General features: G+C 41.6%; 1 long non-coding RNA gene across 2 annotated transcripts in view; it reads left to right on the top strand.

The window, feature by feature from the left end:
- Positions 1 to 12,461: 12,461 nt before the first annotated feature.
- LOC141990649 (uncharacterized) overlaps positions 12,462 to 21,370 on the top strand; it is a 77,262-nt gene continuing 68,353 nt past the window's right edge. For both annotated transcript variants that reach the window (XR_012640228.1, XR_012640227.1), the window contains exon 1: positions 12,462 to 12,569. This is a non-coding gene — a long non-coding RNA (uncharacterized LOC141990649). The remainder of the gene's footprint in view (positions 12,570 to 21,370) is intronic.

Genomic DNA, 21,370 nt, shown 5'->3' with positions numbered 1-21,370 from the left:
CAGGGAAATGAATCAAGGTCTCCCAAGTCCTAGGTTAGTGCCCTATCCGTTGGACAGTCTTTCCCCACCTCCTTCCTTCTTATGTCCCCAACTCAGTTGATTACTGAAGGGACTGCCTGTAATGGTGAGAGCACAGTTCACCTTTTGTGCCCATCCAGGCCTTGGGATGTTGATGGTGCCAGGTGCGATGGTAGACTTTTTTGTGATGTGGACATATGTCCACTAGTAACTGGACTGAGGTCATCAATTCATTTCAGAAGCCACTTAACAACCAGAGAGGAGAAGTTTCACATTCCATTGCTAGTCCTCCAAATCTGGTTTTATATCTAAGTTTAATAGAGACATAATTGCCCTGTTTTTTACAGATAAAGCATAAAAAGTTTAAATTCTTTCTCCACTAGTCATTTTTAATAATAATAAAAAAGAAATAATCTCTCTTTGATGGAAGATTTTATTTGTGCTTCTTTCTAACCGCTTGCTCTATACTTTGCCTGAAATGAAACCAACACTATTGAAATCTCATTTGCAATTCATGCAGACATGTAAATCACCTTCAGGTTAGGCAATGGATCTGGGATTGAAGTAAGCACTGCATAGAATTATGCCAGTGCAAACTTTTCCATTACACATCAAATAATAATTTTAAGCATGGCAGCAATTGTCAAATATAATGGAAACTAGAAGTAAGATACCCTGATAGGTCATTGGCATGCAAAATGTTCCCTTTGGCATCCCATCTGCAGACAAACACAACTAGATGCTAATTTACACATGTTCCTAAGACAAATTGCAAAGCATCTGATATCAGCAATCTTGCAATATTTCTCAGAAGAAGGCTTTTACATCACAGGTGGGTCCCAGGCATTTCTCATGTAGGTCACCAGGGAGATTGTATTTCAGGTCAACATCTTAATGACTAGTTGCTTTGCCATGCTAAAGAATTCCATGTGTCACTTCTTTCCTACTTAATGCTTTATGAAAACTGTCAGAAACATCTCTTGGAATTTTTCAGAACTGTTGAGGGTTTGGAGAGGTAAATAACGGTAATTGTACTACACAGTTTGTGAACAAACACTAGCAATAATTATTTTTGTATGCAATGCAGCTTTTCTGCCATTTGAAGAGAAATTGACAAGTTATTATTTTACATATTTTGGCAGCGTATGAAAAGATTTTCCATAAACACAGCCTCACTTAATTGTTTACCAGCATCTCCTATTTTGTTTAATGTAAGTACAAGCAGCTACCACATTTGTTCTTCCAAATCAAGAAGCCACTGAAATGAGGATGAGGGGCTGGTCTTCCACTTATTTCCCGGGAAGCCAGTCACCCGCACCACATTGGGAGTTAATTGCCTAGTGAATATATTGTGATCAAAGAGCTATAAATCTGGTGCACAGGTGCTGCACATTTTAACTACAGGAACAACTACCTAACATTTGAAAGTAAGAAGAACTCACTTGATGACATATTTTTGAGACTACTTTGAGTTTTGTTTGGCAAATGTTAGTGACTGACAAAATATTAATGCCAAAAAATTTGCTGGCACAATTTTTTTTCTTTTCTGTTTTCTTTTTGGATTTGGGGCTGAGGGGAGTTTAGAAGGGATAGACTCCAGATGTCAGCTGGAAAAAAAATTCCAAGCTGATCCCAACAGAGAATGCTCTGAATCAATAGACTCTATATTCTAACAGTGTATGAGGTTCAAACCAGACTTTCAGTTCTGTTTAAGAAGGGCATTATCTGTGCCAGGAGCTATTCTGTTTTCTGACTGTATTTGTATTACAAGCTTATTCATATTCAGAGGAAATGCCCTAGGTCAGCAAGTGTTCAGCTAGGTAACCCTGAGGTCAGGTTTAATTGCCCTAAAAGGTGGCACATGGCAATGAATGAGCTGTAATGATTTAGATAGTATCTATTTCACATCAAGAAGTTTCCACTCTGAAGAGACCTAATCGAAAGTAATCTGAAAATTAGGGAAAATAAAAACCATGCCCACAGTTACCTAAATACCTATTTCCTTGCATTTTATGCCCTAAATAACCTCATTCCTGAGAAGTTTAATTTTTCCCTTCTGTCAATATGCAATTGCCTGGGAGAAATGTTTGATCAGAATCAAGCATTTTAAAAGCTGTGACTGTTAAAATATTATTGTTCCAATGAAGAATATCAGAGGGGAAAGTGTCAAATAGAAAGGAAGGGAGGCTAGCAAAGGCTAGCAAAGAAAACATTATATGCATGTTCCATGGGAGTTCTACTCATGCACTATTACTTTAGTTCTTATTAAAATACACCTAAAGATATAAGACATCCAGTAGCCTTCATTTAACCTCCTTCCACTCTCACAAATGAATAATAACATATACTTATAGGCAAATTTTTTATTTTTTTTTTTTAGCTACATTTAAATAGGGCTTGTGAAAAGCTAGAGAAAAGCCTCCTGAACTGGATCTGGGCTCTGCCAAAATTTGAGGTGTATAATTCTGAGTGTTGGTTTGATCCATCTCTAATAAGAAGCGATGTAGCTCTTCTCGTCCTTATCGCTCCTAGGAATCAGACAGTGTGTATTTATCTCCATTTTTACATCTTTGTATGTTTAATTCCGCTTCACACCATTCTCCTCTTCTTCTTTCAGGTGGGAGAACAGGGAGAGGGAGTAGTATGAATGACACAGTCGTGATCGTGTAAAGTACAAGTTGCTAGCACTTAGTTATTGCAACCTTTGATTTGGAAAGCTGATGATTTCTTCTTTATGGCTCTGATTCATCAAAGCCTTTAAGCATGTGCTTAAATTTAACTGCAATGGGACTTTAACATGCTAAAGTGCTTTGATGAATTGGGGCCTAGTAGAAACAAATTTTGAAAATAAAAATATGTGTATAGTTGGAGGAAAAGGAGCAATTTGGTTTCTGTCTTGTCATTCATGACATTTTTCTTTAATATAGCTAGACAGGTAGCTGTTTAGCTATGTAACAACTCATCATGTGTTCAAAGGTATATGAAGAAAGCTAACATATAAACTTATGGCTGCTTTATAACACCAGCAATTTATAAAATAAGGTAGGATTATATTAACCCTTGGATTGCCAGGCCTGCAAGGAGAGCAAAGTAGTTTGATATATGGGAACTGGGCGAATTTTCAGATGTAGGAACCAGTATTAGGCTAATGTGGGCTATAAACAACTGTGTCACTGGTTTAAATTCCAGAATAAAATCTACCAGCTGAAGACTGTAGTTATACTCTTCAAATTTAATTTATAGTGTACTGTGAACAACCTTTATTTAAGTTTGTGTTTTGGGACCAGAGAGGAAAAGCTCCTGTCAATGATGTCTTACCTCTCAAATCGAATAGAAGGGCAAGTTATTTTTATTTGGAGGCAGACATAATTATCCAGCAGTCATTGTTTGGCCAGCTAATTAAATTAATCCCTTTTTTTAAACTTTAAGGGATCACTTAAAAAGTAAAAAGTACTAAATAAGTAGAAAGAGAATAGAAACGTGGGGGGAGGGGTCAAGGTATTTCTAATGTACTGGGGCATTGATAAACAGCTACTAATTTTCTTGGTGTCCAAGTATTTGTTTCTTTTATCAGTTTAAACCAAACCATATTTTTAGCCTTTTGTTAATCAGTCCAGTTTATTGACATAACTATTTTATTTCACCAGCAACCATCATTTTTTATCTTCTTAAACAATTGCAGCCTAACACTTTTAGTCACACTTGGCCATGAGGGTTCTTTATGGTATGTATATTGTACATGTTTCCAGAATTCGAAATCCCAAATTCATCGTGCTAGCTGGGAAGTCGTTATTGTGTACTGAAAGAAACAGGGCCATTTCTGTCCTTATTTACACCAGTCACCAGTGAGATCAGTGGAGTTACTCCACATTTGGCTCATAAACTTTGAATGGTGACTCTGTATACTAAGAGACAATTTAAATCCTCATACTGAATTAAACCAGGAGATAGACTCATCAGGTCTGTACAGGATGGCATAAATTATGCATCTCTGTGTCAGCTGATACCCCTGCAGCCTCAAGGGGGTGGGGTTCAAGCCAAGAGAGAGCAGGTGGTGTTCCTGCCACCTGTCCTCCTATGGGGTTTCTACTAGGAGAAAGAGCTTTAAGTAGCAGTCAGGGACCTCTAGGAACTTTGCCAGTAGAGACTGTTTAGGTGATGCACTAAACTAGGGAATCCCATGCCCTTCCAGACCACTGCTGCCCATATTTTGGGTTGCGCTATTCCCTTGAAGGTTCACCAACAGAGGGGAGGTTTGTGGCAGCAAGTGTATTTGGGGTGTTGCATGTAGCAAGGTGTCCTCTGATATTTCAGTGTAAGACTATCAGCCATCGTGCAGATAATGAAACATGAGCACATGCCGATGCTCTAACTCAGAAATGATCATTACAGTATTGACCAGAATTCTTCCACGTTGCCACTTTCACTCTAGCTCCAAAACAATTGCACTAGAAATCACTAAATTTCTAAGTTTCACTAGGTCAAAGGTTTCTCCTTCACTTCCTCCCTCCCCTGTTCAGAACCACATTATGTCCTTGAAAATTCCTATGTAATCTAATGGGTTTTACAACTGTTATTCTAGAAACCAAAAGAATTTAGACTGCAAATTTTACAGAAGCCCCAGCAATGCTGAATAATGGGAGGATCCCATCATGCAATTTATACTCGTACAAAAATAAAGCATGGCTCTCTTGGTTATTCATTTATTAAGCCGCAGGAACAAAATGTTAATTCCCATTCCCTCACAAATATGTGGTTGTTACACAAGATTACATTAAAGAAAAGAAGAGAATATTGAATATCAGAACCTCTCAGATAATTTTATGTGCTTGAATGAGAGCTGGACCCTCAAGCTTAAAAAAAGGGGGGCATGGGAGTGGTTTAAGTAATAACCTGAAAATTCCTTGAAGGTCTTCCAAGAAGTATTGAAGATAAGAAAATGGAAATAGTCTAAGACATGCTGGATACTTGTTGCAGAAAGGAAAAGAAAAGTATCAGAATATTTCTACAGAAAAAGTCACTGTCTGTACAGTATGCAAGATGATTAGCTTCTTTTCATGCTATAATTCTGAACTAATCTTTTTGTCATGTTTCTTCTTTAATTTTATCTTTGTTGTTTCTCTTAGGACAAATGTCAGGAAGGGCTGGTGGCTTGAAGGAGTTCTGTGTTTAAGGAAACCAGGGAGTTTGTGGCTACCAGCAAGTCCCTCCCCTCACTCAGCTGCTTGAATTCAGCCAGTTAGAGAGAGGTCAGTTAGGCTTGTTGAGCACATAGAGTGGAAGAGGCTTTCTCTGCAGACAGTGTGAGGAACTTGACGGGGAACAGCATCAGCTACTAGTTGGTTCTAAACCTATTTTAGGCTTACGTGAGGGAACAGAATTTGACCTGGTGAATGGTAGTATGTTGTTTTTTGTGACACAAAAACAAATCGTGGAGTTAAGCTTTTTTGCATCCTATCACAAAGTTTGGAATATCGAATGCACGCTGGCTTGTCATTTTTTGATGTCCCCCTGAGTGCTTTTGTCAAAGCAGCATTGCAGCATGCGTGCACATTTTAAATTAGTTAAATCATTTGTGGTTCAACAAAAATTCAGCTTTCATCTTTTTATGTAAAACAGGCACAAATAGTTTCCAAACAGGGACTGTGGGTCCTTGCTGTGTTATAAGGACAGGAACGAATTTAGAGTTACTGAAATCCCCTTCACTTAGCACCTGAACACAAGGATTCTTCCAGGCTTTAAAAAATGCTGCCCTTACACTGCTTATTTCCTTCAAGCCTTCAATGAAATTTATCTTTTTGTATCACATCACTGTGCAACTTCTTTCTCAGTGGGTCAATAGGTACCATTCTGTAGATGTAACCATAGCTATTGCTTTCAGAGCCGGCCCTAGACCAAATGGCGCCCAAGATGAGGAGCATCTTCGACGACCCCCCACCTTCGTTTGTTAAACTCTTGAATGCCTTTTTTTTATTGCATTTGTAGCCCATTTCATGACTTTGATGCATGATTTGCATGCAGTATTTATCCCTGTCATATAAGACGATAGATTTGCACGCTAGGATCTGTAAATCTACATTTATTCATGCAAAATATTTATTCAACACAGAGGTCTTTATCATTGATGTCCGAACATTCCCCATGTGTCAGCATCTGGTGAAGGTCCATACAATTGTTCAAGAGTGTTTTCCTCTCCACCAGCTGCTTACTAAGCAGCTTACCCAGGTCTTTTTGTGGTGCTTCATTTGTCCAAAATTTTCTTCAGTGGATACTCAAGCAGTGTCAATAAGTGAGCAAAAAAACTCCGTCTTGAATTTTTCTTCCGAGCTTCTCATCACCTCATCTCTGCCCTTGTAATCAAACTCTCTTCTTCTGATGAATACGAGTTTCCTTGAAGACAGGCTCAACTCCTAAGTTTTCCGCCATTTCTTTGGCAGTGGTGATGGTATATACAAATCCGCTTTCTCTGTAGGCCACAACAAAATCAAGGCAGCTTCTCATCAAAGTAGTAGTAGTCGTGATGTCCATCGATTGAATTTGTCTCACTTTGCTTACAACGATCACTTGGAACAGACAAACCACAATTGAGACCAGAAATTTGAGGTTAAGTGATCTGGTTTGCCAGGCTTTGTGCCTCGTGTCAGATTCCAGCCTCAGCTTTACTTGACTGCACCAGTTCCATCAGGGCATTGTAAACCTCAGTCACTTGGTACTCACTGGCCTTACGCTGTTAATGTAGCTCTCCCAGCAAGTGTCACTTAGCAGCTACACAGTCAGTTTTGTAACATTGTCCATGAGGATCTTCCACCTGATAGCTCATGCTGAAAACTGGACATATCTCCTTTGCAGGACTCCAAAGAGAGATACTGAATCTAAAGAAGATGATGTTGCATCTGACACAACCAGGTTGAGGGAATGGCAGCCACAAGGCATGAAGAAAGCTCTTGGATTCAGTGCAAGGATCCTTGCCTGGATGCCACTGTTTCTTCCCTTCATATTCGCACCATTGTCATGGCCGTGGCCGCAGCAGTCCTGACGCTTTATTTTATTCTCATTTAAAATGTTCATAAATAGTTCTGTTAGGCCTTTTCCAGTAGTGTCATCCACAGAGCGGAAATGATAGAGTGTTCCTTTACTCATAGGCGCCTACTCTGTGGGTGCTCCGGGGCTGGAGCACCCACAGGAAAAAATGGTGGGTGCTGAGCACCCACTGGCAGCCCCCTATCAGAACCTTCCCCTCCCCTCAGCGCCTCCTGCTCACCGGCGGGCCCCACCAATCAGCGCCTCCCCCTCCCTCCCAGCGCCTACCGCCTGCCACAGATCAGCTGTTTCGCCGCGTCGGGAGGCTCGGGGGGAGGAGCGAAGGCACAGTGCGCTCAGGGGAGGGGGTGGAACTGGGTGGGAAAGAGGCAGGGTGAGGGCAGGAAGAGGTGGGGAAGAGACGGGGTGGGGGTGGGAAGAAGCAGGGTGGGGATGGAGTGGGGGCTGGGGGCAGCTGCAGGGGGAGAACCCCCCAGCAGATTAGAAACTCGGCGCCTATGCCTTTACTTGGATACAAATCTTGTTGTAAAAGACATATATTCACTGTGACTAATGTTAGGAATGCAGTCCACTATTACAGCGTAGTACTTTGCTTTGCTGAGCCACATCAATATGTTATCAAGCATCTTCCTTGCCATAAGGTCAATCAATTTGAATTGTTTTGCTGCAGTATTGGCCCATAGCTTCTTTACGAACTACATAGGTGGTCACGTATGACATCGTCGTATTTCCCAAGAAGCTCTACCAAACCAAGGAAATTACCCTTACGTTCAGTGAACAACTAATCCGACGAGCATCAGAAAGCCAAATTGCTCTTTGCAAGGAAGAGGGTAATTGAGATTAGATGCTTGAGCCAGTTCCTCCAATACTAGATTTCTACATTAATAATGTGCGGGTTTTCTGCATTATTGCATTTATTCAGCTTGAGCCTTGACTTCATCCATTTGGAGTAGGCTGTAAAATGGCCAGGTGACTTTTCATGTTGCTTCAGAGCATCAGCTAAATTATGCCAGTAATTGTACCCGGAAAGCTTTGACCTAGTGAAACTTTCATAGATGCTGTATATGGTCAGTCAAAATGAACTAAATGGAACTCTGTCAAATTTGCCTTACATGCTGTCATATATTCCTGTTTTTGTGTCTTTTTGTAACTTAAGGTTTTGCCTAGAGGGATTCTCTATGTTTTGAATCTGATTACCCTGTAAGGTATTTACCATCCTGATTTTACAGAGGTGATTCTTTTACCTTTTCTTTAATTAAAATTCTTCTTTTAATAACCTGATTGATTTTTCATTGTTCTTAAGATCCAAGGGTTTGGGTCTGTGTTCACCTGTACCAATTGGTGAGGATTATTATCAAGCCTTCCCCTGGAAAGGGGGTGTAGGGCTTGGGGGGATATTTTGGGGGAAGACGTCTCCAGGTGGTCTCTTTCCCTGTTCTTTGTTTAAAACGCCTGGTGGTGGCATCATACTGTTCAAGGACAATGCAAAGTTTGTACCTAGGGGAAGTTTTAACGTAAGCTGGTAAGAATAAGCTTAGGGGGTCTTTCATGCAGGTCCCCACATCTGTACCCTAGAGTTCAGAGTGGGGAAGGAACCTTGACACATGCCTGTCATCTTTAAAGCCTGATGTATATTGAACATTTTTATGACCTTTAAGTTCTGTGCTCCTGTTGCCAGGGTTATGTTCTTTGGAATAGAAATCTTTCTTTTTCTCTTTTTTAATCTGGAAAATACATCTGCCACACGTGGAGAAATTCTGTGACACAAGACAGTGGGGAGTGGAACCATCAGCCAAATACCTCTGAACCTTCCTATATTAGAGAGTGCATTTGTTACTGTTTCTTTTTCTGTTACCATCCAGGCATCTTGTTGCAAAACAGGGACATTTTAAATATAATTTGCATTTGTTAAGATATTGATCCCAGTTGCACTACTTAAGGCCTGGGAGTTTCCCCAAATAAAATAACTATGTTTACATGCAGTAGTCAGAGAGGAAATTACATGTGAAAGCACTCTATATGGAGATGGTATTTTGTTCCAATTATACATAAGCCATGTGTTTACATGGTGTTTTTAAGGAGAATTCAAAGCATATCTCCTTTTTGTGATGCATCAACAAGCATATCAAATGCGTGTTCAAAAGGCTTGTACTTTTTTGCAAAAATAAAAACCAAATGGCTGAGTAATTTCCAACAGAAAAAATTTGCTATAGCAATTCCATGGTCTATTTAGAACACTTTTATAAAACCTTTTAAATAATAAAACTCTACAGTCTTAATTAAAAAGAACCCTACTGACTCTGTTGGATTCAAGTTTCTAAACATTATGCATTGTGAAGCCATTATATTAAATGCACAACTTTTTTCCTTTGAAGATCATATATTCCACTTTTTCCCTCCATTAACCCTCCCGAATCCCTTCATGAGGATTCATATGGTGTTGCTTTAACGTAGGATTCCCTCAGGACAAACTACAGATTCTTGAGGGGCTGCCATTTTGAATTCAGTCCTCTTTGAAGCAAATCCCCTCCACTATTTTTTAAAGGTTAGGGCCATTGGAACTGTGCTGATTTACGCCAACTGAATCTGGCACCTAGCTTTGTTAGTGCTCGTTTTATTATTGCCCATGCTCAAACGTGCATTTCAAGCAGAGATTCTTCTACCCTTTACTCACAGTCATCCCTTATGCTACAAGTCCCATTGAGTTTAAGGGGCCCTTTCGAAATCAAGAGTAAGGATCTGCTCCTGTGAAGCAGCAAATCTAGAATGGAGGCTCAAGAGCATGTTCCCTCTGCTGATTTTTGAAGGGTGGAAGAGCTTTGCTTTCATTTAGTTATATGTACTTGAGCATGGCCATGGTATTCTATTACTGCTGTGCTTTACCATAACCGTATAATTCTAAAATGTCATCTTGCCACTGTGAAATTAAAGACTATATACTGTGCTATAGCATGGCCAGAAGGCAGCAGGAGAGTGATATAGGAGAGAGATGTAAGTCCCAGGATGAGGAGAAGCCTTATTCCCTGTAGAGGAAAGAAGGGTTTCTATAGATTAATTAAAAGCACCTGAAGCCAATTAGAGAACCTGAAGCCAGTCACCTGATAAAACCCCCCTGCCCCAATCAGCCAGGGGAAGGAGTTGGAGCAGAAGCAGAGGCAGAGGCAGAGGCAGAGGCAGAGGCAGAGTGGTTTGGAGTTGGAGCAGAGAGCAGTTTGAAGGAGTTGGAACAGAGTGCAGTTTGGGGGAGCTGAAGTAGAGGAGAGTTTGGAGATGTGCCGTGGCTGCTTAGAAGACCAAGACCCTAGGTAAAGAGACACCTGGCTTGTGCAGAGAGAGGGCAGGAAGCCGCACAAGCTGAAGAGCAGAAGAGGGAAGTAGCCCAGGGGAAGGAAGCACTAGTTCAAATGGTTTGCCACTATCCCTAGGGCCCCTGGGCTGGGACCCGGAGTAGAGGGCAGACCCGGGTCCCTCCCTCTCCACTACCCTTCTCTGGGTTACTAGTGGGACAGTCGATACTCTAGTTCATGGGCAGGAAACTGGGTCCTGAACCCCAACCCCCCCCCACAAGAAGAAGAAGCGTGAGACCCATCATAATTGTGCCAGCAATTTGCCACAATACATTCTCCATTCCAAACACTGAATCAAGGGCAGTTGTTTCTCCTAAGACACAGAGAGAGAGAGAGAAATTGTGCAAGGGCATTGCTTTGGCATTAAGTGGTGTCACTAGATAGTAACTTATGTTTTAATTAAATCTCTTTTGTCATACTAGCTTTCTTTTCAGTGGCCTCTTCAAACTTCCTTTCAAGTGTAACACTTGTCGCTAGCCTTGCTTCAAGATATGTTTGAAGGACAGGTCTAACTTTTAGTGTCCTATTACAAAGGGCCCATTAAGAATGGTTCTCTTTTTCTTTAACATGAAGGTCTGGTAATTTAGCCTCAAAAAAAACAAGGTTAACACATTGCAAACTAAAACTGTAATCTTTGCACTCCCATTACAGCGGTAGACCAGCTAACATCATCGCGTAAACAAACAGGGATTGGCTAATTCTTTTGTACTGAAAACAGGATGCACTCTGTGTTGTTATATGGCGGTGCACCTCTGTTTTTGAGTAAGTACAGCTCACCACACCAGTATTTGAAAAACCAGTGCATAGCCATTGAAAGTAAACAACTAGAATTAGGTGATTAAATTGTGTTCTATCAGAGGTTATTTTGATAGCCACATTTTTAGCAGTGCATGCTTGCAAAATTCTTCTATCCAAATATTCTTATGTGCATGCACAGGTTGGGGTTTTGACATAAATGCGTGTGTAGAAAACCTGATTTGCAGATGCTCACTGGGGTATCTGCATGATTAAACTGTATGCAAGAAATATGCATACAATTTTACATGTGCCTGTTTGAAAACTTGGCCAATCAGGTGCATGACAGTAGCATTGCAATTAAATAGTTTGAACATTTATGTAAAGGTTAGTATTTCCCATTATTTGATGAGGCAGTAAGTCTAGGGAAATGAGCATAGGTTTGGAACTCAGGAACTCCTGAGTCCTAACAAACCTGTAAAGTGCCATATTATATAAATACAAATATGATTATTTCTTTAGAGATTCAGGGGACAAGTTGATTTACAGGTATTATGAATGTTCCATTTAACTCATTTACAGTCAGATTTAAATCCTAATGGTAAAGGATCAGTGTTAGAAAGGAAATAAGGAGATTTTAATCCAATTTATTCTGGCATGACCTGCTGCTTACTCTTCTCACCAGACTATAGTAATTAAAAATGGAACAGACCCAGTAAATTACTGAGTCTATTCCAACTCGAGAGCAGAATATAGTCTCTTGATACTATAGTGTGCTTTATTTTAGCCTTCCTTTTAGTTTCACAATCTACATTTCTATTGTCTAACAACCAGCATATTGGTAAACTACAGACTTCTAGCTGAAAACATTGGGATGGCCTTGCCCTTCACCAGCTAGATGTCTATTAGAAGATATCTGTAACCTGAATTCCTGCCATCCCCCTCAATAACCAGGCTGTCCCCAGACTCTCAGCATCTGGAAGCACCTTTGAGACTGGACACCCTTCTGTTGTACACCTGTGAACAAGAGTGCAGGTCAGGTAAATCCACCCCCTCCACCCCTAGCCAGAGGTCAGACATTTATTTTTCTTGTTTTCAAGAATAGCCCACAGTAACTGCACAATAACTGCCTAATTCCAAAAGTATCTTAAAGTAAGCAATGCCTCTAAGAAAGCTGAGAGAAAAATCAATAGTATGTGTCTAGATATGTATCTAGTCTAAAGATTGGCAACCATCTCACTCACTAGGCAGTGTTGTAGTGCCAGTTAACGCTCACTCGAGAGCTCCTGTGTTTTTCCTAGCTCTGTTTCCTAGCAACTCAGAAGGTGAGTCATTTCTTCTCTGACATGGAAGCTCTCCCAGACTCAGAGATTCAGCTTTCTCCATCCCTGCTGCCCTTTCCATCACTCCTCCATATCTCCTTCTTGGGTGAGACTCTTTTGACTCCTTTCATTTTTAGGGTGTACATCCAGTGTTGTCAGTGTAGGCGGGTATTATTATGCATATACAATGTTATTTCTCCATTTCAGGAAATTGGCATAAGATTTTGCAGGTTGGTTCTGCTGGCACAAGATGCCATTATAGATTTAATGCAAGCTGACCTTTTTTTGGAACAAGTGGCCATATTTTTCAAATTACCACTCACATAGCACATCACGTTAGAGTGGGACTCTTCAAGCCTGACCTGATGTTAGGTAAAGGCATATAAACATTTTGCATGCCACTGGATTAGAATAAAGTCCACTGATTGATCGTTTTTCTTCTTCTGGGGTGATTTACTGAACTGGCCCAAATGATTAGATAAATTAAAACTCCTGCAGTCCCAGTTTTAAAATGACAATATTTCATTATTTCATTGTATGTCCGATATGATGTCTCTTGGATGGATACCTGTACTGCCACAGGTAGTATCAGTCAGTGCTACTCCTTTTAGCACTCAACTGGATCCAAGGTTCACGTCCCAGAAGGGATGGATTATGTATATTTGCCATCCACATCATGATCTGAGACTCTTGTAGGGAAATATGATTTAGCTAAGTAGACATACGATGGAGCAGTGTGTATGCCAAGTATACGCTGTGCCAGAGCAGCATTTTTGTTTGTGCATTCATTTCTATAGGCAAAACAGGCCTGGAGAAAATACTGGATGGTCTTGCCCATGAGTGACTAATGGCTTGGAGAGCATTTCAATGAACATCTGGAGATATCTCACCTAATCAATTCCCTGCCACTCCAGGGGCCGTGGATGTTGGTGGCATTTTGGTCGCTCCCTGTGACACAGTTTAGTCTCCTGAGGACTGAAATGCATTAGTCTAACTAAAGTCTTTGGGCTTAATATAGGAGTGTATGGGTGAAAACTAATGGCCTGTTATACAAACGAGGTCAGACTAGATGATCTGATGGTTTCTTCTGGCCTTAAATTCTATGAAGCTATGAAATGCAATGACTAATGACCTGTAATGGAGATAATATTTTAGCTCAAGCATGAGATAAATATTATTTCTCAGATGTGTTATTTTGCATTTGTTTCAAGTTAGATACATGACTCTCCGTCTGCCCTCATTAGTCAAAACTGGAATTTTGATCCTCCACCACTGTATTTAACTAATGACTGGTTCCCTCATTCCCAATAACTAATTCTGGTCTTCCTACCTCCCATAAATAAACAAATACTGGACTCTTCTGGGGTTACAGGGCTGCAGGATGTGTAGGAAACTGTCTGTATTAGCAGCTTTTCTCCACATGGATCTGTTTTCAGGGTTCCTGCCTGCCCTCCTGTGAAAGGAGCAAGGGCACTTGTGCCATTGTCTCTCTGCTTCTCTTTTGCAAGGGTGCTGCAGTACCTATCACGAGGGAACAATGGCTCCTTTGCCTGTGTTAGCCCACTTGCCTGGGGAAAATTTCTGAGTGAGTAGTTTTTTCAAGTCCTGTCTAGAGATAGCAGCCATTTTGCTCTCAGAATTCCTGTAGCCAGTTACAAACGAGATATGTACACCCCATGGATATTTTACTTTTGTTTTTTCTTGTTGCTGTTTCCCTTGGTCTAAAACAAGGAAGTAGTGCAGACTGAAAGTGAATGGAGTGTGGAAAAACATCAGGGGATCAGCATTACAGTCCAGGTCTTGTCACATCTGATCCCAATCCACCTTCCTGGTTGTCCTTGAATGGAATGATTTGTGGCCATCCATTACTGTTTGAAACTAACTGAGAGTCACAGAAATATGAATGTGCTCAACATAGCCTGGCTTTTCGAAAAGGAAAAACATTTTTTTGGTTAGGTTCAGGTTTAAAAGTCTTGAATCCAATCAGAGAAAGCATTTTTGTTTCCTACGACCAGACTTCTCTGATCTTCCCCTCCCTCCAGTGTTTGTCACTTTCAAAGTGCCAAAAGAACACTAGCAAGGACTTGTACTATGCAGAGGGGGCGGGAGGAGGAACTCAATGAGGCCATCCTAAAAACCTCATGCCAATCACTTGTTTTTTCTTTTCCTAAATGGCACCTTTCTTGTCAATCTTCAGAAAAGTACCAATTAAATCATCTGGGGTCTAATTCCTCCTGAACTTCGTGTAGGTGAACCTGAAGACAGGACAGAAAGATCCTTTCCCTTATAAAGGCCAAGCAACATTGCAGTCCCTGAGCCACGGTGAGTGTACGGTACCCTGAGAGGCAGGGAGAAGGCTGGGCCACGTACAGGCATCCCTTGTCCACAGTGGTCCTTGATATATGGGACTGGCATGCTGAAGGGAGAGGTTTTAGTAGTGGCTGTGCAGCCTGTGTATGCCTGGGGGTTCTAGGAAGCATTCTGGCTTCTGGAGGCAACATACCTCCCTCTGGGGTGGTGCCATCTATTGTAGCCCTTCCTCTGTGGTGGGCCAAAACTGCCAGTCTCACCCTTTTACAAAAGCCTTTAAACTGAGCAATTAATTTTTAAATAGCCTTGTTATTTTGCCACACAAACAATTGCTGTAGCTGCCGCAGGACATTACTCAACTGTCAATGGAAAGGGAAGTTGTCCAAGAGACACTCTATTAAGATATGATCCAGGCAGTGAAAAAGTTGGGGAGCTCCTGCTTTAGTTACCACTGATTTTTCTGCCTGTCCCCTCATTTTATTGAGGATTGAAGTTAGGTTTTCCAGCTAGCCATTGCAGGGCTTTCTCTCTTCCTCTCTTGAAGGCTTTTAATGCTATTTTTGCATCTGTACTTATGGAGTGCTCTTCTAGACAGGCTGCATTTGCACAGCACCTTGCACGTTGGGTCCCTGATCTTGTTCAAGGCCTCCCAGTGATATAATAATGTAAATATTAAATAAAACCAGCTAACTCTTCTGTTATCTCCCCAGGAACTGGGCCTTAAATCTGCCAGCAGGAATCAGTCTATGAATAGCAGAGATTCTCATCTTTCTGAGCCTCCAGCATCAGAATACATGCATAACCTGGGGGTGATTATTTAACCAGCATCAATGCAAGAAATACGAATTTTAAATCTTCCACATTTGGTATCCACCAAGCCAGAAAACAACACAGCTGTGTCAAATGCCAGCTTTGAAGTTTGGATAAAATTCAAACTTTTCAATGCTGCTTTTTTTAAAAATATAGGAACTATATAATTCCGATGTTAAATTTAGGCAACTCCAGATCATATTCTATGCCACGTTTGTCTTCAAGGAAATGGGATGTTTATAGTTATTCAGACTGATGCTGATGGATTATGCTTTTGTTCTATTTAACAGCTGTTTGGAGCATTGCACACTACAAAAGAAGATAGGGTTCAAAACATTGTAGGTTTATACAGCCAATAACAGCAGTTTAATAGCAATAACAATGAGCAACAATTTGAACTATGGCTTTTGGTTATTGTTATGTCTCAGATTAGTTTGTAGTTTAAGAAAATTATAGGGACTATACTCTAGAGCAAATTATGTCTTTCCCAATAAAAATTAACTCTTCAAGATTTTTCATCCTAATATTACTAGAAATGTTTTGAAAACAAACTATTATAATGTACATTGTCAGTCGGTAACCAGAATTTAGACCTGGTTGTCTTGGAATTCACACCCTCGAGACATGCTCCAAGATGTGTTTAACAGTCTTGCTGCAGTATCCAATCATGCATAAGGCTGTTAAGTCACAACAGCACTAACTGAAATCAGAGATGTGGCAAGTTTTACTAAAGAGGGAAAGTCACACTCTGAGGTGAAATCCAGACTGGTGAGGAATTGTCATCATCTGCCTGGTAAATCTGGGTGCTTTAACTGCTCTGTGCCTATGACTCACAGCCTGGACACCAACAGCAAGCAGACAAGCATGCAGCTCCTTGAGTGTTGGTGTGCTGTGCAGCCCCAATTCAGCGCTCTGACCCCAGCAGCCTGCCTACAACATGACAGCCCCATTCTAGTCTCTATCACCCAGTTACCTTATGCAGGCGTGATCCCACCACACTCCCAGTCCTGAATTTCCCCAAAACCATCCACCATGAAGAGTCCCGCTCTCTCCTGGAACACTCGGAGAAATAATAACGTTCACTTGCTCCTCTAAAGAAACAAAACACATCACAGCTCATGAACTTAATGGGGGTAAATGCTTCCTTCCATGTGTGGCAAAGTTTGCTTTCTTAATAACCGTGTCCAAATGTGGGGCAAAGAGTGGAAGACCTAATGGAGCATTTAGAAAATCAGGGGCAGGGGTGCAGACCAACGTTGAGGAGTGTTTTATTAATTTAGTTGGAATAAATGGGCCAAAGGTGTTAACATAACTCAGTCACTCTCCGAGGTTAAACAATGTTAAACCAGGTTTGAGGTTTGGTGTACAGAGGCCGCAGCTTGCTTAGTACCATGGCAAACACACCATTGAAAATCCTTTCAACCTTTTATTAAAGATACAGAAAAATCTCTTGTTCCCTTTAGCTGGAGAGAGGTTTTAGATGGAAAATACCCTGTCTGACAGTCTCTTAGGTGATATTAAAGATGCTAATAACTGTCCTTTTGGGGAAGAGAGAAGTGAGTTGAGATGGGTTGGAGCTGTTGTCGTTGCTGTTGTTAAAGTCTGATCCCATTTCCTGAGCAGACAAAATAAGACAAACACTCACAAAAACCACAAAGATAGAAAATGTAGCTTCTCTCACCTGCAATCTCACTGCTGGAAAAACACAGGCAGAGCACACATTCTTATCAGCCACTCCGAGACCTGGTAAACTCATACCAGGACCAGGCTACGTAAGGCAGTGCTTTTAGCTGACTCTTTCTGGTCACAGGCTTACAGGAGTGTTGCAAAATATGCAGTCTTGGCCAACCAAGCCTGGCTCTTTTAAACAGAAGAAAAAAGGAGAGGGTAGGAGAGAGAAGAAATAAGATGGCGGACACAGAAGGAGGGTGAGGCAGGCGTGAAAAAGTCACATCCCCAGTGGTGGGTGGGATTCAGTAGAGGTAGCAATATCATCTGGATCTCTCTCCTTGGCTGGTCTGGTCAGGACAGCTCTCCGGAGTAGGATGAAGAAGGTCTAGGGTCCCAGGAGATGGTGAGGGTGGCATCCAGGATAGCGAAGCTCACTCCAGTATCATAGAATCATAGAATATCAGGGTTGGAAGGGACCTCAGGAGGTCATCTAGTCCAACCCCCTGCTCAAAGCAGGACCAATCCCCAACTAAATCATCCCAGCCAGGGCTTTGTCAAGCCTGACCTTAAAAATATCTAAGGAAGGAGATTCCGCCACCTTCCTAGGTAACGCATTCCAGTGTTTCACCACCCTCCTAGTGAAAAAGTTTTTCCTAATATCCAACCTAAACCTCCCCCACTGCAACTTGAGACCATTACTCCTTGTTCTGTCATCAGCTACCACTGAGAACAGTCTAGATCCATCCTCTTTGGAACCCCCTTTCAGGTAGTTGAAAGCAGCTATCAAATCCCCCCTCATTCTTCTGTTCCTCAGACTAAACAATCCCAGTTCCCTCAGCCTCTCCTCATAAGTCATGTGTTCCAGTCCCCTAATCATTTTTGTTGCCCTCCGCTGGACGTTTTCCAATTTTTCCACATCCTTCTTAAAGTGTGGGGCCCAAAACTGGACACAGTACTCCAGATGAGGCCTCACCAATGTTGAATAGAGGGGAACGATCACATCTCTCCATCTGCTGGCAATGCCCCTACGTATACATCCCAAAATGCCATTGGCCTTCTTGGCAACAACGGCACACTGTTGACTCATATCCAGCTTCTCGTCCACTGTAACTCTTAGGTCCTTTTCTGCAGAACTGCTGCCGAGCCATTCGGTCCCTAGTCTGTAGCGGTGCATGGGGTTCTTCTGTCCTAAGTGCAGGACTCTGCACTTGTCCTTGTTGAACCTCATCAGATTTCTTTTGGCCCAATCCTCCAATTTGTCTAGGTCCCTCTGTATCCTATCCCTACCCTCCAGCGTATCTACCTCTCCTTCCAGTTTAGTGTCATCCGCAAACTTGCTGAGGGTGCAATCCACACCATCCTCCAGATCATTTATGAAGATATTGAACAAAACCGGCCCGAGGACCGACCCTTGGGGCACTCCACTTGATACCGGCTGCCAACTAGACATGGAGCCATTGATCACTACCCTTTGAGCCTGACAACCTAGCCAACTTTCTATCCACCTTATAGTCCATTCATCCAGCCCATACTTCTTTAACTTGCTGGCAAGAATACTGTGGGAGACAGTGTCAAAAGCTTTGCTAAAGTCAAGGAACAACACTTCCACCGCTTTCCCCTCATCCACAGAGCCAGTTATCTCGTCATAGAAGGCAATTAGATTAGTCAGGCATGACTTGCCCTTGGTGAATCCATGCTGACTGTTCCTGATCACTTTCCTCTCCTCTAAGTGCTTCAGAATTGATTCCTTGAGGACCTGCTCCATGATTTTTCCAGGGACTGAGGTGAGGCTGACTGGCCTGTAGTTCCCAGAATCCTCCTTCTTCCCTTTTTTAAAGATGGGCACTACATTAGCCTTTTTCCAGTCGTCCGGGACTTCCCCGGATCGCCATGAGTTTTCAAAGATAATGGCCAATGGCTCTGCAATCACATCCGCCAACTCCTTTAGCACTCTCGGATGCAGCACATCCGGCCCCATGGACTTGTGCTCGTCCAGGTTATCTAAATAGTCCCGAACCACAGTAGCCAATTTTTCTCCCAAAAGTCTCTTTCTTTAAAGCTCACAAAGGGAATGGTGGACATAATAGCCCATCGCCTCATTATTTTGTCCACTAATTAGGCCTAGTTTCTGACACACCAATTTTAGTTCACTGATTTCTGGTTCCACACTTCTCTTGTTTGCCAGCTATGATCTTAATGCTGCCCTTGAGTTTTACAAGGAGGCCTTGTTGTTTGGACTAATTCAGTCTGTCTCCCTTTCATACCTTTCCCCAGGAGCATTAGCTGTTATAGGTTATGGTGACATCTTATGAACTTGTACCTACTTTTTACATGTGAGCTCACAATTAGAGTGAATTTGTAGGCCCAATTGTTACAACGGGGACAACTGCCTCTCTAGTCCCGCAGCAAATGATGCCCCGGGGCTGTGCTGTTGAGATAAGCAGCTGCTTAAGAACATAAGAACAATCATACTGGGTCAGTCCAATGGTCCATCTAGCCCCATATCCTGTCTCCACCAGTGACCAGCGTCAGAACTTCAGGGCGAGTGTACAGAACAGGGCAATTTTGGAGTGATCCACCACTATCTTTTCCTCCCAGCTACTGACACTTAGAGGTTTAGGGTTGCCCACAGCATGGGGTCACATCCCTGACAGTCTTGGCTAATCGTCATTGATAGTCCTGCCCTCCCTGAGCTTATCTAATTTGTTTTTGAACCCAGATATACGTTTGGCCTTCACAGAATCCTGTGGCAATGAGTTCCACAGGTTAATTGTGCAGTCTGTGAAAAAGTACTTCCTCTTGTTTGAATTAAACCTGCTGTCTATTAATTTCATCTGGTGACCCCTGGTTTTTGTATTGTGGGAAAGGGTAAACAACACTTCTCTATTCACTTTTTCCACACCATTCATGATTTTATAGACCTCTATCCTGTCCCCCCTTAATCGTCTTTTTTCTAAGATGACGAGCCCTAATCTCTTTAGTTTCTCCTTGTCTAGAAGCCATTCCATACCTTTGATCATCTTTGTTACCCTTCTCTGAATCTTTTCCAGATTCTACTGAATCATTTTTGAGATGGAGCAACCAGAACTACAGACAGTATTCAAGGTGTGGGTGTGCCAGGGATTTATATAGTAGCATTATGAAATTTGATGTCTTATTTTCTATCCTTTTCCTAATAATGCCTAATATTCTGTTAGCCTTTTTGACTGCTGTTTTGCATTGAACTGAAGTTTTTAGAGAACTATCACAATGACTCCAAGATCTTTTTCTTGAGCAGTAATAGCTAATTTAGACCCCATCATTTTGCATGTGTAGTTGGGATTATTTTTCCAATGTGCGTTACTTTGCACTTATCCACATTGAATTTCATCTGCCATTTTGTTGCCCAGTCAGTCAGTTTTGTGAGATCCCTTTGTAACTCTTCACAGTCAGCTTTGGACTTAACTATTTTGAATAATTTTGTATCAACTGCAAACTTTGCTGTTTCACTGTTCACTCCCTTTTCAAGATCATTAATGAATATGTTGACAGATCCTTGGGGGATCCCTGCTTTTTACCTCTCTCCATTGTGTAAATTGACTATTTATTCTTATGCTTAGTTTCTTATCTTTTAACCAGTTACTGATTCATGAGAGCACCTTCTCTCTTATCCTATGGATATTTATTTTCCTTAAGAGCTATTGGTGAGGAACCTTGTCAAAGGCTTTCTGAAAATCCAAGTACACTTTATCGACTGGATCACCCTTATCCATGTGCTTGTTCACACCCTCAAAGAATTCTAATAGATTGGTGAGGCATAACTTCCCTTTACAAAAGCCGTGTTGACTTTTCCCTGACAAATTCTGTTCCTCTATGTCTGATAAGTCTGTTGTTTATCACAGTTTCTACCAATTTGCCTGGTACTGAAGTTAGGCTTACGAGCCTGTAATTTCCAGGATCACCTCTGGAGCCCTTTTTAAAAATTGCCAGTACATTAGCTACCTTCCATTCATCTGGTAAAGAGGGTTGTTTCATCAATAGGTTACATATCACAGTAAGTTACATACTGCTACTGTAGTCGCTTATCCTGTTTGTTCCTATTCGCCCAGACCTTAGCAGTAGGTACCCACCCTGCAC

This window comes from Natator depressus, chromosome 7, assembly GCF_965152275.1.
Source record: "Natator depressus isolate rNatDep1 chromosome 7, rNatDep2.hap1, whole genome shotgun sequence".
NCBI classification, from domain to species: domain Eukaryota; kingdom Metazoa; phylum Chordata; order Testudines; family Cheloniidae; genus Natator; species Natator depressus.
Note: the sequence above shows the minus strand (reverse complement) of the source record. Positions and strands in the feature narration are given on the sequence as shown.